General features: G+C 41.4%; 1 pseudogene; it reads left to right on the plus strand.

The window, feature by feature from the left end:
• Positions 1 to 4,880, plus strand: part of LOC104990279 — a 50,188-nt pseudogene extending 45,308 nt beyond the window's left edge.
• Positions 4,881 to 9,370: the final 4,490 nt, after the last annotated feature.

The following is a 9,370-nucleotide window of genomic DNA, read 5'->3' on the forward strand; positions in this document are numbered from 1 at the left end:
CATCTCTGCTTTTTAATATGCTGTCTAGGTTGGTCATAACTTTCCTTCCAAGGAGCAAGCATCTTTTAATTTCATGGCTGCAGTCACCATCTGCAGTGATTTTGGGGCCCAAGAAAATAAAGTCTGACACTGTTTCCCCATCTATTTGTCATAAAGTGATGGGACTGGATGCCATGATCTTTTCTGAATGTTGAGTTTTAAGTCAACTTTTTCACTCTCCTCTCTCACTTTCATCAAGAGGCTCTTTAGTTCTTCTTCGCTTTCTGCCCTAAAGGTTGTGTCATCTGCATATCTGAGGTTGTTGATATTTCTCCTGGCAATCTTGATTCCAGCTTGTGCTTCTTCCAGCCCAGCGTTTCTCATGATGTACTCTGCATATAAGTTAAATAAGCAGGGTGACAATATACAGCCTTGACGTACTCCTTTCCCAATTTGGAACCAGTCTGTTGTTCCATGTCCAATTCTAATTGTTGCTTCCTGACCTGCATATAGGTTTCTCAAGAGGCAGGTCAGGTGGTCTGGTATTCCCATCTCTTTCAGAATTTTCCAGAGTTTATTGTGATCCACACAGTCAAAGGGTTTGGCATAGTCAATAAAGCAGAAGTAGATAGTGGTATAGTTCAAATAGGAAGGCAGGATAGATTGTTGTTGTTTAAACCAGATTTAAAGACAATACATTGATATCCTATCACATTCTGTGTGTGAAAATCACTCAGTTGTGTCTGACTCTTTGCGACCCCATGGACCATATGGTTCACGGAATTCTCCAGGCCAGAATACTGGAGTGGGTAGCCGTTCCCATCTCTAGGGGATTTTCCCAATCCAGGGATTGAACCCAGGTCTCCCTCATTGCAGGTGGATTCTTTACCAGCTGAGCCACCAGGGAAACCAACACATTCTGAAGGTGATCAATTTTTTTTGAGCTTACAGATTTAAACATATTTGATTTGTTTTAACCCATCCAAATTATTATTATCATGATTGAAGCTCCAACTGTCCCATCTTTGCCCAGTGAAATCTTCAGGTGGACTGGGAGCCTTTTTGAGATGATCCTAACAGTCTTTGATAACTTCCTTGGCATTTGAGAGACAATATATTCTAGGCCCTTCCTGTTATTTTCTGCTACAGACTTGGAATCAGCCATTTATTCCCCAGAATCTCTGATTTCTTTTAGTGAGAAACAGCATTTCAGGACCACACTTTGGGTCCTAGGAATGCTCACTGCTAATAGGACAGTCATTGTTTCTACTCAGTCTCTTTGTCTATTTCCATATATTTATATTTATATATGTTTATAACTTTTATATGATACATAAAATGTAAATGTTTAAAAATATACTTTCCAAATCATTTAATAAGTTGAAAACAACATGATGTGTGCTAAGTTGCTTCAGTTATGTCGGACTCTTTGTGCCCCACTGGACTGCAGACCGCTAGGCTCCTCTGTACATGGGACTCTCCAGCTAAGAATAGTGGGGTGGGTTGCCGTGCCCTCCTCCAGGGGACCTTCCCAACCCAGGGATTGAACCCACGTCTCTTATGTCTCCTGCATTGGCAGGCAGGTTCTTAACCACTAGTGCCACTTGGGAAGCTCAAACATCATGATATTTCACCCCAAATGACACTCTCAATGACTTTCCACTCCTATTATTGTCATTCATAAGAAATTTAACATTGCCTTAATGTCATCTAACATAGAGTCCATTTATCTTCAAAATAGCACATGCTGCTGCTAAGTTGCTTCAGTCGTGTCTGACTCTGTGTGACCCCATAGACGGCAGCCCACCAGGCTCCCCTGTCCCTGGGATTCTCCAGGCAAGAACACTGGAGTGGGTTGCCAGTTCCTTCTGCAATGCGTGAAAGTGAAAAGTGAAAGTGAAGTCGCTTAGTCATGTCCGACTCTTAGCGATCCCATGGACTGCAGCCTACCAGGCTCCTCCATCCATGGGATTTTCCAGGCAAGAGTACTGGAGTGGGGTGCCATTGCCTTCTCCCCAAAATAGCATATACATATTTTTAAAATCCAGATGTATGCATTATACTTGACATTATGCCTCTTTCATTCTCTTTAATATAGAACAGTATCTCTCCATCTTTTCTTTTCTCTTTCCTGACACTGACATTTTGAAGAATCTGAATTGTTTTATTGAAAATAGCATAGTTCTGGATTAGTCCTAATGATTAGATTCATGTTAAACATTTTGGCAAAACTACTGCATAAATGATATTGTGTATTTCCCCCTGTAGCTTGTGAGAAAGAGGTACAGAATATAAATTTATTCTGTTATTACTGAGAAACAATTTGATCACTTGGTTAAGGCATGTCTGCTAGATATCTTCACCATAAACATGTATCTTTTCCTTCTTAATTAAAAAAGAATCTGTGGGGTAAAGGACCTGTGGAGTGATAACTATCTTGTTCTCCCATGAACTTTCACCCAATGGTTTAAGCATCCTTTACTAATCCTTGGCTGAATCGGTTATTATCTAAGGGTTACAAAATGATGATTTCTAATGAAATGATTTTGTTTCTATACCTTATGTCCTTCTCTGTAAGTTACTCTCTATAAAGAAGATCTTTTCCTCTTTCTCTTGCGTATCACTTGGGGAATCATGGACTTTTAAAATGATATTATTTAGTACGGCCAATGGCAACACTTTAGAGCTGGCTCCTTCAAAGAAGGAGTACTTGGTCACTACCAAGTATACTTTCTGCTTTTATGAATTTGCCTACTTTGATAACTCATACCAGTGGAATCACATAGTATTTGTCTTTTGGTTTTTTTCTAGCAACTCACATCCCATTTCTCATTTTAAAATGTGTTGTTACAAAACTGAAGAAACACAATGCAGATTAAAAGACTTGACAGCATCATCAAGTTTCTTACACAGTTTTCAACCTACCAGAAAGATAAATAGTGAACAACAGCAGGACAAGACATCTCTCCCCAGTTGCTATCAGTAGTAATTAAAACTAAAAATTATATCAAGTGAAAACAAAATAAAGATGGGGTGAAAAAAATCCTCTAGGTAAATGGTTTTTCCAGCCATTTTCGATTTTTTTTCTTGAATCATCACCTTATTTGATTATTTCTACATTTTAAAAAGATCCCCGGAGCTGCCCTTGAGGTTAAGCACATTGTTTATACCACTGGGCCAGTTGACAGGTGCCCTGTCTTAAGGGGAGGTGAGGATGGGGTTGGGAACAAGGAGAAAAAGCTATAAGCTGTAGCCTCTGACCCAAAGCAACATGGTTTTTCAACCCTGGGGAGACTCCCTCAGTGACTGATTAAGGGCTATGTTAGAAATGTTCGGAGAACAGAGGAAGAATTCAGTCCAGTTTAGTCTCTTCCCACTGAGCCAGAAGGGTCTCCAGTGCCTCTCCCTCCCAGAAGCCAAGTCTCACCTTACATGCCCTGTTTCTTCTCATGTTAGATGCAGCTTGCCTGCAGATGCCTGAAGAACCACCCTCAGTGGGCATTGCAGGACTCTCACCATGCCTCCTTCAGCTGGAACCACATCACAGCTTGGATGTTATGGGAAAAGCAACCCCATTCATTGATGTCCACCTCACAGCCCTCAGATGACAGAAGCAGCAGTTCCGAGGCACCGCCTCCTGTTCACCAGGAGGCAACTCCAAGCCCAGCAACAACGTCCTGCAGGCAATTCTGCATACCTGCAGTGGCTGGAGTAATAGACAACCCGCTGTCCATGTGAGTGGCTTCTCCTGGTGGACTGCAGACCAGGTCCTGAGCCAGGTTATTCCCTTTGTAGGAGTCTGTGATGTGCTGGGGTTGAAATTTGCAGAGAATGGGGCAAATAGCCAGTGGGGGTATGCTGAGGTGGTGGTAGCCTCTGAAAACCCGGTCCACAAAATTATTGGAAACTTTTTCCAGAAAAGTACTTAATGGAGAAAAAGTGGACGTGGGGTTAGCCACCTGGCAGACCTGTCATAATTTGAGGTAGAGGCTCAGAATGTGAATGCGTTTGAGTCTCAAGAGTGGAAATAGATATAAAGGACTAACACAGTATTCTAGTAATTCTGCTGATGGCCATACATTGAGAACCTTGTACTCACACCTGCCTAAAAGGATAAGCCCTGCCATGTGCTGCCTGACTTCAATCGCTTTCCTCCAGTCCTTCACCTGATGAGTCTGATCTCAGGCCCAATTCTATCCCTACCGCCTCTTTCCTCAACATTTGGAGTCTTCCTCTTCCTTCTGGCATCTCCCACGAGCATCTCCTGCCCCTCCATTACCTCCTTTTGTAGCTATACTTCTCCCTGGGCCATTCCACCTGCCCTTTACCTCAATCCAGCCTTATTTCCTTCACCAAATGCTACAGTAGGGCCTCCATCAGATATTTACATGAAGGCCTTTGACCCCTCTATCCACCTTGGCAGACAAGGTTTGGGCTTTCGACCCTCAATGGTGAATGAAGCTGAATTTGGAGAGATCATGAAGCAAACCAGAGCAATGCCAATTCCAAAGTGATTTCTGGAGCCAGCACAGGGGACTCCAGTGACTCGACTGAGATGTTGCACACAGCTATTGCTGTTATCAAACAGCCTCAGGTCACCAGTGATGAGTGTTGCTGTGTCCTCATCTCCCTTAAGTGGTTCATGGCACTGAAGCCAAGTCCTACAGTGTGGGTGCCAGCAGGAGCTCTTCCAGAAAAAGACATCTGTTCTGGGAGAAATCGTCTAGCTAGTCCCAAGAGAGCAGCAGGACAGCAGGAGGCATCGGGACCTGCTTCTTAATAAGGATCAGCATGATGGTTATTTCCAAGAAAGGAACCAGGAGCACGAGAGACACCAGAATAGAGAATGGGGCTGCACCTCTGAGAAAGGAGTCTGGTTGGAAGCATTTTTGTTTTTTTAATGGACTTGTATCTCTTCACCTTCATCAGGCGTGTTTTGTGGATGCACCTGAGAATTTCAAAGCCCTGGATTCCTCTAAGTGGGAAGAAATACTCCCCTCCATCTTCCTAGAGAAGAGAGGCTCCTCTTTGCCAACAGAGGACACAAGACTTCACCTGAGTTAGATGGAAGATGATTCTTGTCCTTTTCAAGATTAACCCCACCTTGCATCATTGCCATCAGACTTTTTAATTGAAGCATAGTTGATTTACAATGTTGTGTTAGTTTCAGGTGTATGGCAAAGTGATTGAGTTACACATATACACATATTCTTTTACAGATTCTTTTTCATGATATATTATCATAAGATAGTGAATATATTGATAGTTCCCTGCGCTATATAGTATGTCCTTATGGTTTGTCTATTTTATTTATACTGGTGTATATCTGTTAATCTCAATCTCTGACTTTATCCCTCCCCCAACTCCATTTCCCCTTCGGTAACCATACATTTGTTTTCTATATCTGTGAATCTATTTCCGCTTTGTAAATAAATTCATTTGTATCATTTTTTTGGGTTCCACAAATAAGTGATATCATATGATAATTTGTCCTTTTCTGTCTGACTTACTTCACTTAGTATGATCATTTCTAGGTACATCCGTGCTGCTTCTTTTTTACGGCTGAGTAATATTCCATTATATATATATATATACATATACATACATATATACATATACATACACACACACACACACACACACACACATACACACACCATATCTTCTTTATCAGTTTATCTGTTAATGAAAATTTAGGTTGTTTAGAGTTACCATCTGACCCAGCAAGCTCACTTCTTGACACATAACTGGAAAAGATAAATCTCTTTTTACAAAAGATACAAGACCCTAATATTCAGAGCAGCATTATTTACAATAGTCAAGACATGGATATCAGCAGATTTTAATAATTTGGGTCAGGTCTCTGCATAGCCCAAGCAGTACTGTGGCAGCAACAGACAGCTTTCTTACTGGAAGAACTTCAGGATCTCACTAAAATGTACTGACAGGAACATGTGTGGGAGTGGATCTTGAGTGTGTTGGATGGAGGGAGGTAGAGTATGAAGGGGAGCATGGTATAGGGAGCATTTATCAACCCAGGACCACCGTCCCAGGGCTCAAGATCTCACTTCCTGGCAAGGACACTTAATAGGTTGCTGGCTGGGTTCTTTGTCGGTTGGACATAAAAATAGCTTACAACAAATGAGGCAGAGGTGCCACAGCTGCCTGGGTGAAGTGTGGAGAGAAGAGCCAGAGGGCTTGTTAGCGCTGGTTTATGACAGGACACTGAGACCCTAACCAGTGACTGTGTTCCCTAGGAAGAGGGTCCAGAAGACAGCCCCACGACTGAGGCAACAAGGAACACACTAGTGAGGGTGGCAGTGGCAGAGGCAGCAACGAAAAGTCAAGGCACTGTCCTCCGTAGGCCTAACTGAACCCCTGGCTCATCTGGCTCCAGCGCAGACCTCGGCAGGGGACCCTGGAGCTGGTCAGTGGACAGTCCCTCTGAGTGACATGTCTCACCTCAGGCACGTGCCTGGCCATCTCTCTGCTTTCTGCCTTGGGACTTTCTCCAAAGTCTGCTTGGTCCACATGGACGTGATGTAGAAGTGTGGGAGTGTTAACGCCTTAGGGGAGGAACTTTGGGGAATGAGGAACACGCAGTGAGTGAATGACCCCCGCCCCCCGCCACACTGTCCTTCAGCGGGACAATCCTGGGACACACTGGCCACAGTTCCTCTGAGGACCTGTGATGAGACAAGTCCTTGATGTCCACAGCGGTAAAAACTCTCCCTGTATTGACCTCAAATACAGGCTGCTCTAACGTCAAAAAGTCACCGTGTATTATTCTTTCTCGTATTCTGTCTCCTTCTCTCAGCAGCCACACTCCAGCTCCTTGGGGCCACCTCCCAATTCAACTCGACACCCCAGCCTGTGTCTCATGCTTTGTTTTCCGGGGAGCCCTATCTAAGGTTCTTCTTCTGTGCTTAAACTTGGGAATCAGTTAGCATATTATTATTATGTTAAAACATCCTCATTTGGAAAACATATCCCAGCTTAGCATTAACTGATTATTGGTGATACTGCCAATCTAAGAGCTACATTTCACTTTCTCCACTCCAAGTTCATTTAGGGGAGAAGCAGTGTTTTTCCCATATCCCTCACGCTGTCCTTGATGGCAAAGCCAGGTAAAGCTCACAATACATTATGTGTGAGCAAAGAGGCAGAACTACTGTATTTTATAAAGAGCAGTTATTATTAAAAGCAATAAGTGGGCCTAATTAGGTCCAGCACATCTGAAAGTAATTGCATTGCCTCCTGTAAGCATTTTAGTGTGTCCAAGTGCTTAGCCTTAATTCTCCACGCTAACTCTCACTGATTGTTTGCTCTGCCATTTGCTAAGACCTGCCTTTCCTAAGTTATCATCGCTGTTTATTCTGAATCTGTATTTTCAATCTGTAAAACATTAGATGGCTCTGCTTCCACCTTTATCAGGAAAAAGAATCTTTCCTGATTTAGATCCCAGATCTTGAAATGTTCTCTCTCTGGCAGACCCCAAGCCTCACCACTGCAATTTGAAAAGCTTCCAGAATCCCATTTCCTTCACAGATCTCCCTCTGAGGAACACAATATTGCACTGGCTCCAGCCTCTGGAAACCTGGAATTACCCAGAACCTCTCTTTCCTGAACTCCCCGAGCGGCCCTCAGCACCTGGCAGGCACTGAGACCCAGATGGGTTGTTAGATGCTCCTTTGTCTTCAGTGTCATGGTTTTTAAACTAGAAATTCCTTGACATCAAGAATAACATTTTTGTAACTCAGTTCCTAGTACAAGTTCATGCACCGTGAAACACAATACAGTCTTTTTTTAATGAAGGTAGAGTCAAGGGTAAATTCAGGGAACACAAAAGAAAAAATTAATATCTAGCAAGTGAACAACATTTTGATCGGGTTAATATTAGAAGGCTCAGTGAGTTGGTTCACAGAGCTATAATATAGTTCTTAATACTTAGAAGCCTAAAGTAATTTAAAAACAGACAGAAATAAGTTGTATGTGCTGGAGAGAACGGCGTCACAGAGCCAACACATTCCTATATAATTCTGAGTGTTCTCTATGGTATAAAGACAATATAGTAACAGCCTGGATGCATCATTATCATTGTGTACGTTTGTGTCTTACAGCCCTAAAGGGTATAAGGAAAATTATAGAACCAGAGAGGAGCTAAGTCCACTAATCGAATATTTAAGAAATATTAAGTATGGATGGAAAGATGGGATTATCTCATTCAACTCCCTGATTTTATACGTTGGTATTGTCAGAAGGATACAGGCCCAGCAATGAGCCTTTGGTATCCTTCTAACATGAATGCGGGAAGAAAGCTTGTTGATTCTCCTCATCTGCAGGTTTATCAGGAAGCCAGGAAAGGCTTTTAGGGATCTATATAGAAAGGAAAAAAAAAAAAAACACCAAACTGTAAACTAAAGCTTTATGAACACATACATTCATCATAGGCTGTTTAAAATAGCTGGGAAATTAGAAATTACCTGAATTCGAATAGTAAGGTAAGAGTGAAGTAAATCATAAGATAATGTACAATGGAATATTGTGTAGATATTAAAAGTGTTTCATAAAAAAATTAATACCATGGGAAAGAGCAGGATACTAAATTTATATAGAGAGTATTATCTCACCTGTGTAGATATCAATGCCTGGATAGAAAAAAATACAGACAAAAGCATCCAAAATGGTAACTCTGGATAGCGTGTATCTTTGGATGCTGGGATGCTGGTGATTTTAATTTTTTAAAATAATGTTCTGTACTTTTCATAATGATTTTCTAACTGGAAAATTTTTTAAGCAGGAACACGTAAAATTATTTAAAATATATTAGTTAATATAAACTATAAATTTTTACATGAAAGATAGTTTTCAATATCTCTGCATCAATCTTTTAAAAAATTTCTTATTGGAGTATAGTTGCTTTACAATATTGTGGTAGTTTCTGCTGTAGCAAAGTGGATCAGCTGTATGTATATACATAACCCCTCTTTTTTAGATTTCCTTCCCATTTAGGTCACCACAGAGCACTGAGTAGAATTCCCTGTGCTATACAGTAGGTCTTCATTAGTTATATATTCTGTATCAATCTTCGAATAAGAGAGGGTACATGTAGGGAGAAGCAAGACTTTTTCTCATAGTATCATGCTGCTGTGGGTAGTTCTGACATGCAAAATACAAAGAGAAGTAACATCACAAAATTTTACAGTGAATTTGTGACTCCGATAAGAAAACTATTAAAGTTCTAGATTTGGGTGTTTTGTTTTGTTACTCTAGGCACAGCTTCAGGTTTTCTTGATTTTGTTTTGGGTGATAGTGTAAAATCAAGGTCATTGTGAGTTCAAGTCCTCCAAGAAGTAGATGTCAAGATGGGGTAAGATGAGGTACAAGAGAG

This window comes from Bison bison, unplaced genomic scaffold, assembly GCF_000754665.1.
Source record: "Bison bison bison isolate TAMUID 2011002044 unplaced genomic scaffold, Bison_UMD1.0 scf7180017864174, whole genome shotgun sequence".
In the NCBI taxonomy this organism is placed as follows: Eukaryota; Metazoa; Chordata; class Mammalia; order Artiodactyla; family Bovidae; genus Bison; species Bison bison.